General features: G+C 45.6%; 1 protein-coding gene across 3 annotated transcripts in view; it reads left to right on the top strand.

Annotated features, from left to right (window-relative positions):
- Positions 1 to 19,787, top strand: part of LOC147117868 (cadherin-18-like) — a 1,002,068-nt gene that overhangs the window by 573,070 nt on the left and 409,211 nt on the right. The gene's annotated exons all lie outside the window — the stretch shown is intronic.

Here is a 19,787-nt window from a genome sequence, read left to right as displayed (position 1 = left end):
TGAAGTTAGGAAACATTTCTACACACAAAATGTGGTAGAAGTTTGGAACTCTCTTCCACAAACAGCTATTGATGCTTGGTCAATTGTTAATTTTAAATCTGCGATTGATAGATTTCTGTTAACCAAATTATTAAGGGATATGGGGCAAAGGCAGGTATATGGAGTTAGGTCGCAGATCAGCCATGATCTCAATGAATGGGGGAGCAGGCTCGAGGGGCTAAATGACCTCCTCCTGTTCCTGTGTTACTTCAAATTAACCTGTGGAAGTAGGACTAGGAGTAACAGGTTCAAAGTAGAGAAAGATACTTTTAGGGTAAATATCAGGTCATTGATCTTCACACAAAGAGTAATCAACACATGGAATAAACTTCCAGATAGAGTAATGGAGGCAAAACTCTTGGAATCTTTAATGGAACAATTAGAGGCTACAATGGGAAAGAAGACATTTGGGTCTTTCTGGCTTGATGAATCAAATGGACCGAATAGCTTTTTTATCTGTGATTATTTTGTGATTGTGAAATAACCTTTTTTGTAATCTTAACTGAAAATACTTTGTGACTGATTTGTATGTGCTTACTTCACTTACATATGGTAGTACATAAATGCATATCTATTCATAATTGTATGGTTGGACGGGACATTTGATTATTGACGCTGAATTAAAGGAACATTCCAAAATTCTTTTAAACAGAGGTGTGGGGATAATGGTGTGATTGAGAATGCAATGATATTATTGAGTTACTGACAATGTGTTCTCCACTAAACTCTAAGGGGGAGAAATTCATTTGAGGGAGCTAACTTTTAAAAGTTGAAAAAAGTAGCGCCAGGCGCTAATGTCTTTCGACTTTTAAAAAGTTCGGTTATGCGAAGGAAGTGGAGCGCTAAACTGGGGCGCAACGCCATACCGCTGCCCCAAACCTCCTGTCGAATTTAGCGGGAGGCGATATTCTCGCCGTGCCCGGAAGTGCTAACGGGAGGCGCTAACCAGCCCAATTTCTAGCTGTAACTGCTTAAATCAAAGATAAGAAGGTAAACAATGCAATGCAAACATTTATGCTACATGGGGACAAATGTATCTAGTAGCCAGTATAAAGGACATTTAATCAAACTATTAGAGTAGGCTATTCCTTGCTATTTTACTCTTGGCTATTCTGGGACCTTGGTGTGACAGAGGCATTCCGCTCATCGCCCCACCCCCACCTGGTCCTGCCCGAATGCAATGATTGAGCTTTAATCGTTTCCCGTTGAATACAGTAAGCACGCACCCAAGAGTTTAGCTTCCGTATGTAACATTAGCTACACATAGCCCCATTGAACTGAATGGAGATGTAAAGCAGAACATAGTTTCCACACTGTGGCTTGAGCTGTGCTCTAAGTTCTCATTTTGTTTTATGATGAAACTTTTGATTAACATTTTTTGAAAGATGGATCCAGTAGACATTCAAAATGCTTTATTTGTAAATAAATCAGTGCAAACTTTATAATCTGTAATAAAGATGCTAATGTGCTATCAGGTTTGCCAACAGAATTACAATGTAAGTATGGCATGCTGCAAATCATTGTGTTCCTCTTGATCTCATTTACAATTTTAAGTGTGAGTAAAGTTATATTTATATATATATATGACGGGGCAGGGGGATCTTTGAAAATATCCTCAGGTTACTACTAACTCATAAAAAGTCAGATCAAAAACAATAAATTATTTTTCATTTTGTAGTGTGTGGAAAGTATCATGTATGAATAAACTTAGATATGTCATATAACATCATCAGATATTAATCTCAAAATATTAAAACAGGGACTCAATTATTCTGGTCATGGTGATTATGAAATGAAACATCACGATAATATTTGCTGTGTCCTGCCTAATTATCATTTAACTCTTTTTATTCAGAGTGATAAATGTATGGAATAGAGGAGAAAGAAAGACAGACAGACATTTCTATTGTGCCTTTTACAGCCTCTGGATGTCTCAAAGCACTTTACCGCCAATGAAGTACTTTTTGAAGTGTAGTCACTGTTGTAATGTAGGAAATGCAGCAGCCAATTTGAGCACAGCAAGCTCCCACAAACAGTAATGTGATAATGACCAGATAATCTGTTTTTGTAATGTTGATTGAGGGATAAATATTGGCCAGGACACCGGGAAGAACTCCCCTGCTCTTCATAGAAATAGTGCCGTGGGATCATCCACCTGAGAGAGCAGACGGGGCCTCGGTTTAACGTCTCATCTGAAAGATGGCACCTCCAACACCTCCCTTAGTATCACATTGGAGTGACAACCTAGACTTTTGTGCTCAAGTCTTTGGAGTGGGACTTGAACCCACAATCTTCTCGAGATGAAAACATTGAGATTGTTCAATATACAATAAGATCTCATGAGTTATTGTACTGGAGAGATGAGCTTCAATTGGCTGAATGGCCCCTTCTCATTCCTTGTTTCTCTTATGTTTTTAATGTTGGAGCAATATTATTTGAAGTTTGCTTTAAACCTTTCCCCACTAAAATAATTCAATGAAGAATGGTTCAGTGCCAATCCTAAATGCACAAACATGGTTCAGCATGAAGATTCACGCATTAAGCTGCACGCTACACTTCTGTGAATGAAACAGCAGGAACATACTGCAAGATAGACACATCTTTTTAAACAGAAATATCTGAATCATCCAAGTGCATTCACCTAATTTAGGAATTTGGATTCTGTTTAGACTTTCAAACAAAGATAATCTAGTTTCTGTTGCATGCATTTGAGATCAGACACTGTTGGATATGCATAGCAGCTTTCAATTTAATTTTTCTTATTCCAGCCTTCCTTTCCACCACATAGGATTAATTAAGGGACAGTTTTTGACTAAACCTTTGGATGAAACATCCTCAGTACCATGTTTACTCACAGTTCTGGTCTCCATATTATAAAAAGGATGTAGAGGCACTGAAGAAGCTGCAAAAAAGATTCACAAGGATGATACCGCAACTGAGAGGTTAGAACTGTCAGGAAAGACGGAACAGGCTGGGGCTCTTTTCTCTGGAAAAGGGAAGACTGATAGAGACCTTCAAGATAATGAAAGGGTTTGATAGGGTTGACCTGGAGAAACTGTTTCCACTTGTGGGTGAGCTCAAAATTAGAGGTCAATTATATAAGATAGTCACTAATAAATCCAATAGGGAATTCAGGAGAAGCTTCTTTACTCAGAGAGTGGTTAGAACATAAGACATAAGACGTAGGAGCAGGAGTCGGTCATTCGGCCCCTCGAGCCTGCTCCGCCATTCAATAAGACCAGGGCTGATCTGATCTTGACCTCAACTCCACTTCCCTGCCCACTCCCCATAACCCTTGACTCCCTTATCGTTCAAAAATATATCTATCTTCTTTAAATATATTCAATGACCCAGCCTCCACAGCTCTGTGAGGAAGAGAATTCCAAAGATTCACGACCCTCTGAGAGAAGAAATTCCTCCTCATTTCCAATTTAAAAGGGTTTCCCCTTATTCTGAAACTATGCCCCCTAGTTCTAGATTCCCCCACGAGGGGAAATATCCTCTCTGCCTCTACCCTGTCAAGCCCCTTCAGAATCCTATATGTTTCAATAAGATCACCTCTCATTCTTCTAAACTCCAATGAGTATAGGCCCAATGTGGAACTCGCTACCACAGGGAGTGATTGAGGCAAATAGCATAGAAGCATTTAAGGGGAAGCTGGATAAGCACAGGAGGGAGAAAGAAATAGAAGGATATGCTGATAGGATGAGATGAAGTAGGGTGGGAGGAGGCTCGTGTGGAGCATAAATGCTGGCATAGACCAGTTGGGTCAATTGGCCAGTTTCTGTGCTGTAGACTCGATGTAACTTAGCTCAGTTTTGAGTCAGTCTGTGCCTGGGCTCAGTAGAACTACCGTGCTACTCAATCCAGTAAGTAGGTTGGAACAGCATGCCATCCCTTCCCGTGTTATGAATGTTTACAGTCAGTGAAGTTCTGATTCAAGGAGCTTGTCTTGCTGTATCTCTCTCCTTCCCTTTCAGACATTTCAAATGAGAGACACCATAAAGTACATCACAGAATCCTTGCACCACTGTGGCAATGCATGGGAAATATCACTACCACTGTGACTCCCAAGGCTGTGAAGCAATACAAATGTAAAGAAACTGGATAGGGTATTTTGTCTTCGAGGGATAGCGGGTGGTCTGAAAGACATCAATTGTGTTAGAAAGCTACTGACTAATAGTGTTTTACAGTAGCTAATCCCACATGATGTGTTACACTAGCTAATACAGCACATTGCTCCTTATCTGAGGAAGGATGTTCTTGCCATGGAGGGAGTGCAGCGAAGATTCACCAGGCTAATACCTGGGATGGCAAGAATGACGTATGAGGAGAGATTGGGTCAATTGGGCTTGTACTTGCTGGAATTTAGAAGAATGAGACGGGAGGATCTCATTGAAACTTATAAAATTCTAACAGGACTAGACAGACTAGATGCAGGAAGGATGTTCCCAATGGTTGGGGAGTCCAGAACCAGGGGTCACAGTCTAAGGATAAGGGGTAAGCCATTTAGGACAGAGATGAGGAGGAATTTCTTCACCCAGAGAGTGGTGAATCTGTGGAATTCTCTACCAAAGAAGGCAGTGGAGGTCAATTCATTAAATATATTCAAGAAGGAGTTAGATATATTTCTTAAGGCTAAAGGGATCAAGGGATATGGAGAGAAGGCAGGGACAGGGTACTGAATTTGAATGATCAGCCATGATAGCATTGAATGGCAGAGCAGGCTCGAGGGGCCGAATGGCCTACTCCTGCTCCTATCTTCTATGTCTATATCTATGTTTATATTTCAAAACAGGTTTGCTCCCCCCACCATGTGGTGTTGGATCAGATTTTTTGGTGCAGTCTGTCTGGAAATTCTAAAAATGTAAACTGGCCACAAAAAACAAAATCTATTTATTACAATACTGGTTGATCTCGCATGATGATTTGCACAAAGGCAGAAGAATTCGATGGCACCCAAAAACTGGCACACACATGTGCTACACATGCCTCATCACCGATGATCCCTTTAAACTGCGTGGTCGCGCAGTGCTCTGCAGTTCCCCCGCAGCCGGCACACCGGCTTTTAAATAGGAAAAACCGCGCATGCGCGGTATTTTGAATGGGCCACTCGGCCCCTTAAAGGGCCCCGCGCACCCCCTAAAAAATTAAAGGGAACATTGCTGGTCACCTGATCCAAAATTGGTGCTGGCAATTCATTGGCCCAGAGATTGCGAGAGTGGTGCTTCTCCCGGAGACCGACATGAGTTGTACTTTTTTCCTCACCCTTCAGGTCGCACTACATATATTCGCACAGCGATTTGCTGAAAATGTGAATTGATCACGGCGCAGCGACGCTACCGTCACATCTGGGACCTCATGAACGTCGTGCCCAATCGTCTTAGCCAAAGAAACAAATAGGATAGAGAAAGAAACAAAGCAAATGACAGAGACGGAACTAAGGTAAACTAGAGACCACAAGAAACATAAAGAGAGGGAATGAAAGAGAATGGATTTAGAAAGAGAGAAAAAAAGAGACAGAAAGGAAAAATAAGAAAATATAAGAAACAATAAGAAAAAACAAGCAGAGCAAGAGGACATTGTAACCCAGATGTGTTTGGGAATGGTTGTATTAGTCCTTGAGAAGTTATGAGTGATTTTCTACCATAGAAACACAGAAGATAGGAGCAGGAGTAGGCCATTCGGCCCCTCGAGCCTGCTCCGCCATTTAATGAGATCATGGCTGATCATCCAAATTCAGTACCCTGTCCCTGCTTTCTCCCCATATCCCTTGATCCCTTTAGCCTTAAGAAATATATCTAACTCCTTCTTGAATATATTTAATGAATTGGCCTCAACTGCCTTCTGTGGTAGAGAATTCCACAGGTTCACCACTCTCTGGGTGAAGAAATTCCTCCTCATCTCTGTCCTAAATGGCTTACCCCTTATCCTTAGGCTGTGACCCCTGGTTCTGGACTCCCCTGCCATCGGGAACATCCTTCCTGCATCTAGTCTGTCTAGTCCTGTTAGAATCTTATAAGTTTCAATGAGATCCCCTCTCATTCTTCTAAACTCCAGCGAATATAAGCCCAATCAACCCAATCTCTCCTCATACGTCATTCCTGCCATCCCAGGTATCAGCCTGGTGAATCTTCGCTGCACTCCTTCCATGGCAAGAACATCCTTCCTCAGATAAGGCAACCAAAACTGCACACAATACATCCTGGCAGTCGCATGATATGACAATAATGGAGTTGTTAACTAAAAATAATAGTAATCAATCTCTATCAATTAGTCTTCATCAGTTTCAGACATAAGGTGAGGAAATGCTAAAATATTATTTTCTGAAAGAAATCTACCTAATTTGTATTTCTGAGTGTCGAAACAGCTTTGCATCCTGAAAATTCTTGTCTTCGACACTAACAGGAGTGTGGCTGGCAAGACTAGCACAAAATATTGCCAAGACAGATAAAAAGTTCATAAAATCCCTCCAGGAACAATTTACTATCTGCAGGAGTGAGACACCGCAGCGTCATTGTTCCGTTGCTGCGGCTCCAGTGTTGAGTTTCATGTAAGGACCATAAATCACGTCATTAACAGAGTCCTTACGAACTGAATTACCAGCCCTAAATAGCTGCGGTGAGGTTAATTTGTATTAAATGGCGTAATCCTGAAATTTGAAGATACGCAATGAATTTCAATGGGGAGGTCGCAATGTTTTTGGTTTTGTCGAGGCTAAATGCAAATCGTCAGCAATTTGTGGAGAATCATGGCCTATCTTTTCTTTGCCACATATCCTGAATTTTCTATCAACTAATAATGCCTAGCGCCGTGAACTCGCCATTACTTTTCCAGGAATTTCAGGGCCATTATGTTGATTCAGGCATGTAGCTAGCAGTACCCACGCTATTCATTGGCTGCACATCTGGGGGTGGGGGAGGTTGTTGGGCATCATGAGAGTTACAAGTTTAACAGTCGAACCTCTTTGTATCTTGGATTAACAGGCTTTCCAGGTTTTCCAATATAAACAGGATGACTTTGAAGTGTTGTAAAAGGCATGCATTTCTTGTTTTCTGAGATGTAAAGATGCTTGAATAGGGAAATAAGTGTTAGTAAAGACATCACCCATGAATGGTTAATGTTTAGTTTTATGGTATTAAAATGTACCTTTAGTTTTAGGGTAAAAAAACATGGGTAGCGAATCCATTTGCTGGTAAAGCTTAAATGGGTTTATGGACTGTTACATCAAGAAGTCTTCTTTAGGGGAAGTAGTTTTGATTTAAACAACTGCAAACTGTTTACATGAATAGTCTGTTTTCAAAGGATTTGGGAATAGAAACATCATAGTCTTATCTATATTTTCCTTTGATGTAGTCAAATTATAGTATAATAAAAAGAGTATCTCTGAGGGCTCAAAAGATTGAACTTGTAACCGAAAAGCCACTCTCTGTATACACTTAAGACTGATCACATTTACTGGGTATCAATAAAGTCTGTTCCGTATACTTCACTACACAGTCTCATAACGTGTTGTTCTGAGCCAGAGGAGAAAGGAGGTTAACTGCTAACAGAGATGGGAATTTGGGTGTCTGCGAGAGTTTGTAATATGATCCGCTGTGGCAGTGGAGATTAAGATCCAATGGGGGATGGCGGTGATATACCAGTGGATTCATTGGCAGGATAGGTGCACCAACATCAGTGTTCTTGCTCAGGCCAACATCCCCAGCATCGAAGCTTTGACCACGCTCAATCAGCTCCGATGGATGGGTCACATCGTTCGCATGCCCGATACGAGACTCCCAAAACAAGCATTCTACTCGGAGCTCCGGCACGGCAAGTGAGCCCCAGGTGGGCAGAGGAAACGCTTCAAGGACACCCTCAAAGCCTCCTTGAAAAAGTGTAACATCCCCACCGACACCTGGGAATCCCTGGCCCAAGACCGCACAAAGTGGAGGAGAAGCATCCGGGAAGGCGCCGAGCACCTCGAGTCTTCGCCAGGAACAAGCAGAAGCCAAGCGCAGGCAGTGGAAGGAGCGCACGTCAACCCAAGCACCCCACCCACCCGCCCCTTCAACCACTGTCTACCCCACCTGTGACAGAGACTGTAGGTCCCGCATTGGACTCATCAGTCACCTGCAAACTCATTTTTAATGTGGAAGTAAGTCATCCTCAGTTCCGAGGGACTGCCTAAGAAGGAAGGACCAGTGGAGAGGGGCGGGTTTGAAGCATTGTTCAATTAAGGGTAGGTTGTGGTTCTTGGATGTGGAGATATTGCCATGAGCTACTGTAAGTTGGAAGGAGGATGTGTTTCAGAGATTAAGGAAAATTATTGTGCTGTGTGGAGAGAACCCATAGATGGCCAAGCAGGCAGATAATCAGGTGTGCTTCTGAGGGTGTGTGCTGTGAGCGTCTGTCTTGACAATAGGGCCACAGCTGGATGAGACTCGAGCAGTTTATCGGTCAACCACCAAATGGCAAGATCCCATTTGCAGAGATGCTCAGTGACACCCATGGATCAAGGGAACATTTGGGGGAAGAAAGAAAGAAGAAAGGCTTGCATTTCTACCGCCCCTTTCACAATCTCTGGATGTCCCAAAGCGCTTTACAGCCAATGAAGTGCTTTTGAAGTGTAGTCACTGTTGTAATGTAGGAAACAAGGCAGTCAATTTGTGCACAGCAAGCTCCCACAAACAGCAATGTGACGATGATCAGATAATCTGTTTTAGTGATGTTGGTTGAGGGATAAATATTGGCTAGGACACCGGGGATAACATTGTCAAATAGTGCCATGGGATCTTTTACATCCACCTTAAAAGGGCAGATGGGGCCTCGGTTTAACATCTCTTCTGAAAGACGGCACCTCCGACAGTGCAGCACCCCCTCAGCACTGCACTGGAGTGTCGGCCTAGATTTCTGTGCTCAAGTCTCTGAGAGTGGGGACTGTGAACCCACAACGTTCTGACGCAGAGGTGAGAGACAAACTGTTGATGCAGTGGTCATTGAGCCATGGCTGACGCCGAAGGGGAAGAGGGAAGAGGGAAGAGGAGCTCAGCAAATGGGGATGAGATGGGATGCAGTCCGGGGATCTGTTAGCAGCCAAAGAAATATGAGAAGTTATAATTGTATTTACAGCCGAAAAAAGGTACAGGAAACTCTCTCTTTTAACCGGCACCGGAAATCTCTGTTAACCGGCAAAATTCAGGAGTAGGTTCAGGTAAGTTTTACTTCATATTAATGGCAGTTCCTGGATCTGTGGCTGTGTAACTGGGGTTCGTGCACTTGTTGCTAAGCAACAGGGACGCTTGGTCTGTGGCCGGAGTTCCTGCACATGTTGCTAAGCAACAGGGAAGCCTGGATTTGTTGCTGTGTACGGAGCTCTCGTACCTTTTAAGCTATACCTCTCTGTAATCCGGACTTTTTGATAAACCAGCACCACACTGGTCCCGTTGGTGCCGGATAATAAAGAGTTTCCTGTACCAGGTTTAATTACTGATACCAATATGGCTGGCGGCTGAGATGGCCTTCGGGTGCTCCACAGTGACACTCGGTGGCCAGAGACTACAACTACATGCAAATAATGGGGCCGAATGCGTGTTTGAGCCCGTTCTGCAATATTGGGTTGTTTTGAGGCAGTCGCCCCATTCAGTCGCGACAATTAAGAAAACCAGGTCTACATGCGGCCGAACGTGCGGTTTGTAAAGGGACCACTGTAGACCGCCAACGAAAAGGTGGCATTTTAAAATATCCTCCCTGCTCCACATTCAAATCACATGGGTCACTGTTGACAACCACTTGGCTCCTCACCGTGACCTCGACCCGACCCCGATCCCGACCTTGACCAACACCCCATTGCCACCTCAAACACAGCACCCACCCCACCCCACCTCCCCCAACCCCGATCCCAACCTTGACCAACTTCCCATCGCCACCTCAAACACAGCACCCCACCCGCCCTCCCCCAACCCTGATCACGATCCCCGTCATCACTGCCTCCCTCCCGATCGCCCCTTTCCCAGTCGCACCCCGCCCTCTCCTGGTCCCCTTTAAAGACTTACCAGAGGCCCCGAAGAAAACCTTTTCTCTGGGATGCCCACTAGAGGCGCGCAGCTCACCGACTCAATGATAAGGAGACCCGGGGCCCAACATTAGGTGCATCTCAGGCCTGTCCATTCAGGCACTGGGATCGTCCCCTGCACGCCCGTTTTTGGGCATGAACAAATATTTCTCCCATGATGTCACTGCAGGAGAATTTAATGAGGGAATTTCTAATGATAATCAAGTCGCAGACTGCCTCAAGCTACAATTTTCAAAGCATAAATTACACGAACAATAGATGAATAGACAAGCCGCAGTCAGTTACCACCCTTTATGTCATTCAGCACCTTGTGACAATTCAGTGTAATACACTTCCCTAATTGAGTTAATGGGAGAAGTATTCCTATGAATGAGTACTGTGAATAATATGTAACCATCCCTGGACTCTCATGGAGTTAATGTTGTGTTTACTTTTAAAGTCAATCCCACCAAAGGAATCCTCCGTGGAGCTCTGTGTTTGGCAAACCTCCTTTAGCCCAGTCCTCTCCCCTCCTCTTCTGGAAGCAGCGACTCCTTGTTGGGACACAGATGTCAAAAGCTCTCTGGTACCTCAATTCAAATAGCCATCCTTCATGTGTAAGTCCAGATATAGATGCCCATAGGCTAAATGACTCTGAAAGGCATATCATAATTGAGTGTGCTACTGTCAACAAGTGCCCCCCAAAAACACTTCCCAGCCACAGGAGGGCAGGTTGTCAGGGGGAGGGGGTTGGATGATGGTGGTCATTAGGTAGTAATCATAGCGGGAACACTAGATGATGTTCCCTCCTCCTCACCACAGCACAACACAAGGGCAATGAGACCGGCACACCGTGGCTGGAGTGTGTATCATGTACAAGAAGCACTGCAGCAACTCGCCAAGGCTTCTTCGGCAGCACCTCCCAAACCTGCGACCTCTACCACCTAGAAGAACAAGGGCAGCAGGCGCATGGGAACACCACCATCTCCAAGTTCCCCTCCAAGTCACACACCATCCTGACTTGGAAATATATCGGCCGATCCTTCATCGTCACTGGGTCAAAATCCTGGAACACCCTCCCTCATAGCACTGTGGGAGCACCTTCACCACACGGACTGCAACGGTTCAAGAAGGCGGCTCACCACCACCTTCTCAAGGGCAATTAGGGATGGGCAAGAAATGCTGGCCTTGCCAGTGATGCCCACATCCTGTGAATGAATAAAAAAAAATACCAAATAAAATATCCTAACTGCCACCTTCTCTGTAGCTGGGTTAGTGCTCCAATAGGTCTTACCTTTGCCCATTGAGGTGGCAAACCTTTCTTTGAGATGGTGCAAAAAAAGAGGGAGCAGAACTGTGCATCATTTTCATGATACGACATCAAGACCAAGAAATATGATGATGTGCTTGAAAATGATTTATTTAATTAGGTTGCGTGCTTCTGAATAAGCAAAAATAGTTCAATAAATCATTTTTTATGTAGGCAGTGTTACCCAAATTTCTCTCCTCCCCTCCTGAAGATAATGCTGGGGTGCAGTCCCATAGCAGCATCAGCTCTTCAGTACTTCACTCAAGTGACTGTATTTCATGTGTTGGCCTAGGCACTGAGTGCTGCCAGGTTATTCAACCTTGAGCGACAACACAACTTCAGTTCCTTTCCAACGGTGACCAGGAACAAGAAACCTGACTGATTTTTCACCTCATTAGTCAAGCGGCCATCAGCACCCCAACTGCCACTGTATGTAAGATCAGCCGATTCAGCACAGGGTTCGAAACAGGAGCCACCTTGGCTCAATTCTACCCTGGGCGCTGCATTTGCCAATGGGAAGTCTAATGGCAATGTTCCTTTCAGAATCCTTCTCTGACCACAAACTTTGTTAATCGAGGTTGAATGGTAAGAAGTTAGAAATTACTGTTCATGATATTTGTGGATGAAGGCTTAACACGAATAAATGGATTAACACCTCCATCAAAATAAATGAACCTTCGGCAGCACCTCCCAAACCCACGACCTCATCCACCTAGAAGGACAAGGGCAGCAGGTGCATGGGAACACCACCACCTCCAAGTTCCCCTCCAAGTCACACACCACCCTGACTTGGAATTATATCGGCCGTTCCTTCATCGTCGCTGGGCCAAAATCCTGGAACTCCCTCCCTAACGGCACTGCGGGAGCAACTTCACCACCCGGACTGCAGCGGCTCTAGAAGGCGGCTCACCGCCACTTTGTCAAGGGCAATTAGAGACGGGCAGTAAATGCTGGCCTTGTCAGCAACGCCCACAAACCCAGGAGCGGATTAAAAAAAAATGGTTTAACACCAGGGGAATGTCATATGCATGCATTAAGCTTTTGTTCATTAATAGCAATTTCTAGCCTATGGTGTGAACTATTTGTGAAACTTGCCCTGCTGCTCGGTGAGGTGTAGAAATGAAATGTGGCTGTGACCTTTACATGGACAGGTAGTGCATTACTTCTGTCAGGGCTGGACTTGAGATTTACCTTATGCTCTTCCCAGAGGTCAACCATTGCTTGCTTATTGAGGCCAGTACCTCCAGATGGCAAATGTCTTATCAGATCTGGAGAAGAAAAATCTTAACACTGCAGAGAGCCAGACGCAGCCTGACTGGAAGTGCACCGCCTTTTACTGCAATAGCTGAGAGTCTGCTCGTTCTGCCTTAGCACTGCATGTAAGAACACATCCTTACCGTATCCACAGTAAGGGAATTTAGTTAGAGCGTACTTTTCTATTTGGCATATGTACCTCCTCCTACTGTATGCTGACATCAGAGGGCATACATGGTCGCCTGACCTGTGAGTGAGTCTTCTACTCATTTATATAAAAATAAAAATAAAAACAATTTAGTCTCTTCCCTCTCCTGAAGATGTTGACTTTTGCTCTGGTAAAATTCCAAAGAATTCTGTCCACTTCCCATGTTTGAGCATAAACACTGAGGGGGAAATTTTAACATGGGTGAGCGGGTGGGATTGAAGGGTTAAATGGGCAAAAAAATTGAAGCATGTCGGGAAGCCGACTGCAACTCACTAACTTCCGGGTTTTACTGAGCCGGGACAAGGGGTAGGCAGCCAACCTGCTCCCGGGAGGCGGGTGGGATTTTAAGTATGTTAAGCAGGCGGGATTTAACCTGCTTTGCAGGTTTTACTGCGACCAGCTGGGTTTTCCAGGCCTTGGGAAACCCGGCAGCTTCAGTGAGCAATCCTTGTGGTCCAGGAGGAGCAGGAGTGCTTCCTCCTGGCCCCCCAAACTCCCCCATCATCAGACCCCCGCCATAAAAACCTCATCTCACACGCCCACCCCCCCCCCCTGCAACCCAGGGGATCAGGGATCGAACCTACCTGGTCCTCTGGAGTTCTCCTTCCGTGCAGGGAACCTGTCACTGACAGAAGACGCACACTGTGGAGATTTAACTTCATTGAACCAGACTTCATGGTTTCCCGCGCGCTCTTGGACCCTACCCTGCCCCCACCCCCCGACTCCCTGACTCCCAGTGTGTCAGGGTGTAAAAATTTCCCCCGTGAGTGTTGTCATAAATCTCATCCTCATAAAGAAACTACTTATGAAATAATGCTGGACGGCCAGCTGGTGGCGCCGTCCTAGGAGTATAAATACTCGGGCGTCGGCCCCAGCTTCTCAGGGACATTTTGTAAGACAAGGAACTAGTGAAGTACAACTAGACCTCCATGTTCTGAAACAAGTTGATTAAAGCCTTGCTTAATACTCAAACCAAGTGCGTAGTGAGTTTTATTACGTCAAGTGTCAGCAGCTATCTGCCCATGGGGTTCATCACAGCCAAGCCAATCTGAACATGCACTTTCCAGCAATGGGTCACCGGATAGTGATCAAGAACAGGAATCATGGCTGATTTCCCGCCCCCTACTCCCCTATCTTTACCAGCTCAGCGGCACTGAAACCTATTGTCGTGTCCCTCAGTGCGGCGCGGACTGAGGTCAGTTGACAGACCACAGGCTGGGGAGTCAGTCTGGGATTTTCCTGACCTGTACGGCGCTTGCATCACACTGGGGCAGTTGCTTGCCGCAATTGGTGGAATAGGAAAAGATGACAGGGTGGGAGGAAGCAACCGCACAGCTTCCAACATTTACCAGAAAATGAAGAGGCCATTCAACAACACGGAGTACTTTGCTGAGCTGGGCATTGATTTGTCAGCGATCTGGCCCCACATCAGTTGTCCGAGCTGGTTCATTGCACATCCCCCAGTGATTACACACATAATGGTGTCTCTCTGAGGTGCTACACAGATGCTCCATTAATTATACCTTAGCTAGAGTATCCATGGTGCTAGGTAAAATCACAGCTGTTACTTTTTCTCACAGCACTTTTCATTCAAACTGAAGGAGACAGTAAGTGGAACAAGGTGCTGATTTCACTATGAATTTTGCATGAAGCCTATCTGAATTGCTGTTCTTATATGACAAGAGTATAAATTATATCCAGCTCTGTGATTTAGGAGATGGGCTCAAACGGAGATGCTGCGGATTTTTTTTTTTTTGTTGCATATTTTCCAATTTGCTCTTGCCCCGGTGAGATTAGGCGCAATTTGGCGAATGATTTCTGTTTGCCTTGAGCTACTCCAGATCAGGCCACGGAAGGACATCCCCTGAGCTGCGACATGCAGTTAGTGGTGGACTGTGGCCTTCTGATGAACGAGCAATATAACTTGAGTGTTTAGTGGATGCAACGGCTTTGCACAGCGTGTGAAATTTATTATCAGCTCCCTTCCAAAGGGCTCGTATCTCTCTGTCTGTGTTCCGACTCCACCTGACTGGCAAAGAAAAACCCTCTGCCTGCGATTGACGAGTTTGCACTGCTGCTCAGGCCCTACCATTTTTCAATAGGGCTGCGAATTAGGCTGTGGGGCTTTTATTAATTAACTTTCTTGGACAGTGGGACTCTGTGCTTCCCGCAATCATTTTTTTATTTTGCCCTGAAGTACTTGGGAAGAAATGAAGGGGTGAGAGAGCGAGAGAGTAAAAGTATGAAAGAGATGAAAAGGAAGGGAGACCCAGCCCGAGCCAATCAGAGAGGGAGCTCTTTAAACGTGCAGAAACTGTTCATCTGAGATTAGAGATTTGAAATCACACAGTCGCATGCCTCTCAGAGGACTAGGATCAGCGGAGACGCTGGTGAAGTGAAAATCCTGAGGACTTTGTTAAATGTTAGGGAAAATCAGACAAGGTAAGACTGACTCCATTCTGAATTGCAGTCGTCTAATATTTTATTGTCATTTATTTTATGGAGGAGAAAACAGCAGCTTTGGAGTATGAAGTCAAGACTAGCTATTGGATGCCTTTTTATAATTGATTGCTTGCATTATGATTTTACTGGGACCGCTGAGTGTTTTAAATATTAATTCGATATTTGAGTGATCAGGCATTCAAGTATGATTTTTCCCTGATGTATTGAAGACAAACATTTCCACTTCAAATGGAGGCATGATAAGCTGCATGAGAAGGCAGTTTCCACTAAAGAAAGCAAAAAAGTGAATCTAAATAAGGCTTTCATATAGATAAGTGCAATTATTTAGATGCCAATCCATAAAATGCTGTATAAAAAGTCGTAGGAGTGTTCACTTTAGATAATGAATATTCCATTTTTAATAACAGGGACAAATAAAGGTGTCAAGAACTTCGAATTTGGGACAAAAAAGAAACAGTAAGTTAGCCATTTCCGATTTGAGTTTTAACGGACTGCGCTAAGTCTATTTTCACCATCTTACTTAGGTTTCACATCCATTTCATATTTTATTTGTAGGTGTTGCCCTGCAAGATTATGTTGATCTCTAAAGTTAACAAATATTGGGAGGGATAATATGCAAGGCAGCAATGTTATCACCAACCCACTGGCATACAGCTAAGTAATAATTTTTTTAAAATTTGTTTATGGGATGTGGGCATCGCTGGCAAGGCCAGTATTTATTGCCCATCCCTAATTGCCCTTGAGAAGGTGGTGGTGAGCCGCCTTCTTGAACCGCTGCAGTCCGTGTGGTGAAGGTACTCCCACAGTGCTGTTAGGGAGGAAGCTCCAGGATTTTGACTCAGCGACGATGAAGGAACGGCCGATATACTTCCCAGTCAGGATGGTGTGTGACTTGGAGGGGAACTTGGAGGTGGTGGTGTTCCCCATGCGCCTGCTGCCCTCATCCTTCTAGCTGGAAGAGGTCATGGGTTTGGGAGGTGCTGCCGAAGGAGCCTTGGCGAGTTGCTGCAGTGGTAATGATGCAGCTCACTTTTTATGGCCTGGGGCAAGCATGGCGGTAACATGTTGTTGCCAGTAGGTGAGGAACTGCAATTGAGGCAACTGTTTGGAATGGATCAAATTAATTTTAGACAGAGAGTAATTCCAAAGTGTAGAATTACCTGTGCTTTTAAATCACAAGAGAACCAGCATTTAATTTAACATTGGTCAGCGCACTGAAATTCACAGTTATCATCATGCACGATCATAGTAATGGCAATAGCTCACCTTGCTGTGCTGGTGCATGGGAAGATATGCACCAATGCAGAAACTTGGCAAGCACCTTGTCGAACAATGCTTTCTGTGCTTCCAAACCGGTTTGTATTGCTTTACAGTACATTTATTGAATGCGTACATTTGGCATAGGAATATTTCAAGGATATAATTGCACATTTCTAACTGACATCAGCCAAAACGCCCTTCATATGAGTATCAACAGGACCCGAAAGAGAAAAGGCTTCAAACCAAATGGAACATTTCAGGAACAGTTGTAAATCCACCCACCTGCCATTCTGAAAGGATTAGTTTGCCGCTGAGCTGGGTTTGAAAGAACAGCAATGGAAGAGGAAGTGAAGACACTGAAGACATAAGTGTGAAGAATAAACGTGCCTTACACAACTGGAAAACAATCCAGGTAAATGAATATTATTCGTCTGTAGAACAGGACACATTTCATTGTAGTTTTCCCCATTATAATGTTAGGTATCTTGTTTGGCTGAATAGACGATGGCCTAGAAATTCAGTTGGCGCCGCGCCAGGGCTTTAGCGCCGGAAATTTAGCGCCAGCGCTAAGTCCCCCTGCGCGCGCCAAAAATTCAGTAGCGCCGCGCCCAAACGGCTGCCGGCGCTACAGGAGGGTGTCAGCGCCTCGAAATGGGCGCTGACTGCCGCATTGCGGCGCAATTCCGGCGCTGCGGCACCCGATGCGGTGCGGCAGGCTGGGGAAGTGCAGGCCTCCTCCTTCAGTTAAGGAGGAGCTGCCTGCACCCGCCCGCTGGCCGTTGAAATCTTGAAAAAAATGAGCCCGGCACCTCGGAGAAGTGCCGGGCTCGCAGGCCAGACGCATCTGTTCCGCGGGGGGGAGGTGGAGGAGTCCGGGGAGGGAGGTGCGGGCAGGCGGCCGGCGGGAAAGCGGCCGGCCGCCGCGCGACCTTAATGCGCCGGCGCTAACTCGCGTAGGACTCTGCTGAAACATCGTTAGTTGCGGCGGCCACGGGCGAGGCGGCCGCAACTCAATTTCGGCGTTAGGGCCCGTCACCACGGCAACCGGGACGCTGCGCACACCGATGACGTCATCGGTGCCGGCGCAGCGCAACCGGTCTAACGCCGATGGCAGGGCCCCACTGAATTTACAAACCGGCCATAACTCCTGCGCTAGGCCCTCTAGCGCCTCAAATGGGGCGCTAACCCTACTGAATTTTCAGCCCGATATGTACAGGATAATTAATATGTAACATCAGTCTTTGGTTTGTGGTTCTGTGCAAAAATATTGTAAAGGATAAACAGTAAGGGGGAAAAATTCGGTATCGCCCCGTCTGGGGCGCCATTATCTGCCGTGCGCAACGTTTAGCGTCTGCCGCTAATTATCGCCTCTGACAGCAAACTTGACTTTTATCGCCCCTGGAGGTGATTGGAGCGCTAAATCAGGCACTTCACACCTGTTTTAACGCGCAAAGGCCGAGGAGCGAGGCGCTACCACAGAGCGCTGGCGAAGCAAGGAAGGGCAAATCAAAATGAACCTGCAAAGTGCTGCTCAGTACCCAAAACTCCTTCACACAGCGTTGAATCTCTCCAGAAGTCTCTCTCTCTCTCTCTCTCTCTCTCTCTCAGAATGCGTGGTACTAAAATGTCACCGACAAAAAAAGGCAGGAAGCGGTCGCCTTTAAATAGCGCTCCCCCAGTCCCTTTCTGACAGCATAACGCTCCCCTCAACCTGTCGTTGCTAGCGGCAGGTGGTAAGGCAGGGGGCGCCACTCAATATCTGGTCCGGGGCGCTAATGGGGCGTTGCGCACTCGACTGATGTCACGATCTGCCGGCGCAGAGGATCGTGGCGATAGTGTTTAGCGCCGCCGCAAAATGTCTAGTTAATTTTGCGCGTGGCGCAAACATCGCCGCGCCCGGGCGCTAGTTGCTTTGCACCCCATTAGCGCCCTCTTAAGGCGCTAACGGGAGGAGCAAACAACTGAATTTTTCCCCCTATTATTCTTATGTCAGTGTTTAGTGCAAAACTAACATATGCGTTCTCTCCAATAGGCAATGACTGCCAGACTTTGGCAGGACCATCCGCTGAAGGATGCTCCCCAGGCTGCTACCAGGAGGATTGGGAGAAATATCCCAGCTACAACTGAAGTGGATGTTGGCTCCCCATTCCCGATGAAAAAGCCTTACGGGAGCTCTGAACAGCTAAGTTCAGGAACGTTGTTGAGCAGGGTTGCCGCTTGCACAGCAGTGGATTGAGCAGATTGCCCAGAGAGTGCATCTGTTTGCCCAACTGTCCCGACTGCGTGACATTATCAGTCGGTGTCTGGTTGCTGCCAGATTGTACACTGGCATGGAAGTTATTCCTGGCCTCGTCCACACATCCGAACCTTATGGATGATGTGTCCCGAATTGTCCGCTGTAACAGGACTCTCAAAAGTTTAGGGTCAGTCTTGGCAGACCAGGTAGTACATCAAACAATAGCTGGCTTGTCTTCCTGTCACTCGGCAACAGATTATGAATTTGCTTCCCTTAGAGGATGTTTTTCCATGACTTCAAACAATAATCCCCTCTCCCACTCCAGTGAGTTTCTGGCCCTTTGGTGCAGTGTCAGTGTCTGCAATAATGATCATAATCCCTGCAACCGATGGAGCAGAGCTGAGAAAGAAAGAACTTGTATTTATATAGCGCCTTCCACGACCTCAAGAAGTCCCAAAACACTTTACAGCCAATGAAGTACTTTTGAAGTGGAGTCACTGTTGTAATGTAGGAAACGTGTCAGCCAATTTGCGCACAGCAAGCTCCCGCAAGCAGCAACGTGGTAATGACCAGATAATCTGTTTTTTAGTGATGTTGTTTGAGGGATAAATATTGGTCAGGACACCAGGAAGAACTCCTCTGCTCTCCTTTGAAATAGTGCCATAGGATCTTTTACATCCACCTGAAAGGGCAATCAGGGCCTCGGTTTAACGTCTCATCTGAACGACGGCACCTATGACAGTGCAGCACATCCAAATAATATTAATGAGGCCCGAGTTTTGAGAGTTAACAGTAGCTTCCAAAACTTTAGCGATAGGGTACGAATTTGAAGGGTTAAATGATCTCCTTTCTTCGGAATGGGATGAATGCACATGAAGAAGGAACGATGGAATAGGATTAAGAGCAATTGAAGAAATGGTAAAGGATGAGGGCAATTTTTGAGGTGCACACTTTGAGGACAACAGGAACAATGCCATCATGA

Source organism: Somniosus microcephalus, chromosome 5, assembly GCF_052327205.1.
Source record: "Somniosus microcephalus isolate GS21.2 chromosome 5, FLI_Smic_1.0, whole genome shotgun sequence".
Taxonomy (NCBI): domain Eukaryota; kingdom Metazoa; phylum Chordata; class Chondrichthyes; order Squaliformes; family Somniosidae; genus Somniosus; species Somniosus microcephalus.
This window is presented reverse-complemented; position numbering and strand designations above follow the sequence as displayed.